Source organism: Triticum aestivum, chromosome 2B (assembly GCF_018294505.1).
Source record: "Triticum aestivum cultivar Chinese Spring chromosome 2B, IWGSC CS RefSeq v2.1, whole genome shotgun sequence".
Classification (NCBI taxonomy): domain Eukaryota; kingdom Viridiplantae; phylum Streptophyta; class Magnoliopsida; order Poales; family Poaceae; genus Triticum; species Triticum aestivum.
Genome location: NC_057798.1, coordinates 174,610,020 through 174,612,612, shown reverse-complemented (window position 1 = coordinate 174,612,612; position 2,593 = coordinate 174,610,020).

Sequence of the window (2,593 nt, the reverse complement as noted above, 5' to 3'; positions counted from 1 at the left end):
AACCAACCGCATACGTCCGGACCGATCCAATCCAACACGGGTCTGTATCGATCCACCGAGCAATCATGATGCAAATTTTCTCGTAAAACGGAGACAAAGTTTGGGGCTTTGACCAAGTCCGGACAACAGTCACGTAGGACTTCGACAACCCGACCCACTAAATCCCCCATTCCGGTCCCATTTTCATATAATCCACCCCTTCTCCTCTGTCGCCGCCGTTGTACCTCTCCGGCTAGCACACAGGCATTGCCTGGCCTCCGCAACCAGCACCGGCATGCTCGCTCGCATTTTACAACGGCATCGTCCACCCAGGACACATCCGTAGGCAGGTACACCCCACCTCTCATGTCAACGTCGTCCATAGCGGTCACCACGCCCGGTAAGCGGTAGGTGTTCGATCAAATATCATTTAGCTTATTTTCGAACCCATGTCTTTTTCTTAGAGTACGAATGATGGTAGGGTACTCGACCATGCAGAGGCGGAGCTTCCTTGGGGCCAAAACGGGCCATGGCCCACTCAAGATTTCTGTGGTTTCTTTATACCTATGTTGTACTTCTTGGCCTACTCAGCCCAATCAACCGTGACGATCGATCCAAGCCTAATATCTAGCACGAGTGCACACAGCCGTAGCCTGCCGCCCATGACTACCGCTGCCGCCGGCACCCCGCGCAGGCGTCGTCGCGTCGCACAGCCAGCCCCTCCTACTCACACACACGCAGATTGCATAGCATCCTTGCGAACGCACGCACACACGAAAGACTGTAATCCATTGGTTGTATATACTGAGCATAATTAACACATTTTATTAGATATTTATTGATGGAAATAGAAGGAGATATTTTTCCTTGGTGAATCAGCGGATGTTTGTACCTAATGCTTTATATCTTTTTTGAGTGCATTTGAGTGTATGTTCATTGAAACAAGGTAAAAGATGATATCGTGCCAGTGAGTATCTTGCTGGTAACTGTTTGTTCAAATTCAGTGAAAAACAAAACAAAAATTGAGCAGTAACTAATGTAAAAAAAATTGTGCTCTTATTTAGCCTGGTCTGCCCAACTTTTTCTTTAAAGCTCCGCCATTGCGACCATGGAGGATGAGTTGTTGTGCGATGTGTGTTGGACGTATCCGCGGGTTTCGTAGGCAGGAGCAGAAGGGGACCTTCTGACAACAAGTGCATGAATCATTTCACGCGCGAAAGCACATTGAGCCCTATGACATGCACTATCATCCATGATCACAATGTGAAGTCGTTATCATATAGATGCTACGCCATCCAGACCTCTGTTGCCAAGTTTTGTGGCGCGGTTAATATGCTTGAGGCAAGGTGGCCATTAAGCGCGATAAAGGAGGAGATCGTAAATGTTGCTTCTTCTTGGTCAACTTGTTGATTGATTGATTGATTCATTCAATGTTGCTCTACACATTGTGTAGCCCGCATGTGCTGCCATGATGTACCACAGGATGGAGGGACACCGTTGGATGAAGCTTAAGGGGCAGTATGTGTGTGACGACAAGATCTGTTAATCTCCTTGAATTTAAACTATTGTTGTACTAGACTTATTTGCATGCTATATATGGATGATTTGTGCTATTTTTTATCAGGACTTTGATGAAAATCTGTCGTGTTTGCATGAATTTCACATGGTTAGTTGAAACTAGGCTTGAAATGTATGCATGCAGCGTTGGATAGCCGCCTCCCACATCTGTGTCCGCGGACTGGCCCCCTTGTTCATGGATGGATGTCGGAGCAAATTTGCGGATCAGCGTTGGAGATGCCCTTACATTCTACTCTAAGGTACTCCTTCGATGTTGCCACAGCATGGTCATCTCCACAATTAAGGTCGTTAAACCAAAACCATGCATTAATCTCGGTGGTTCACCGTTATCTCATATTGTCTTTGTTATCTCATACGGTTATCTCACAGGTCACGGATTCACTAAACAATATGTGCAACATATGCATTTCTTCATATCACATTGCCTGAGCCCTTAAATTGGACAACATGCATTACACTCATCATAGATAAATGTTGGGGAATGTAGTAATTTTAAAAAATTTCCTACGCACACGTAAGAACATGGTGATGTATAGCAACGAGAGGGGAGAGTGTCGTCCACGTACCCTCGTAGACCAAAAGTAGAAGCGTTAGAACAACGCGGTTGATGCAGTCGTACGTCTTCACGGCCCGACCGATCAAGTACCGTAAGCATGGCACCTCCAAGTTCTAGCACACGTTCAGCTCGATGACGTCCCTCGAACTCCGATCCAGCCGAGTATCGAGGGAGAGTTCCGTCAGCACGACGGCGTGGTGACGATGATGATGTTCTACCGTCGCAGGGCTTCGCCTAAGCACCGCTACAATATTATCGAGAAGAACTATGGTGGAGGGGGGCACCGTAGCCGTCTAAGAGATCAATGATCTGTTGTTGTCTATGGGGTGCCCCCCTACCCCCGTATATAAAGGAGCTAGGGGGAGGCGGCCGGCCAAGGAGGAGGGTGATACGTCTCCAACGTATCTATAATTTTTGATTGTTCCATGCTATCATATTACCCCTTTTGGATGTTTATTGGCTTTATTTTACACATTTATA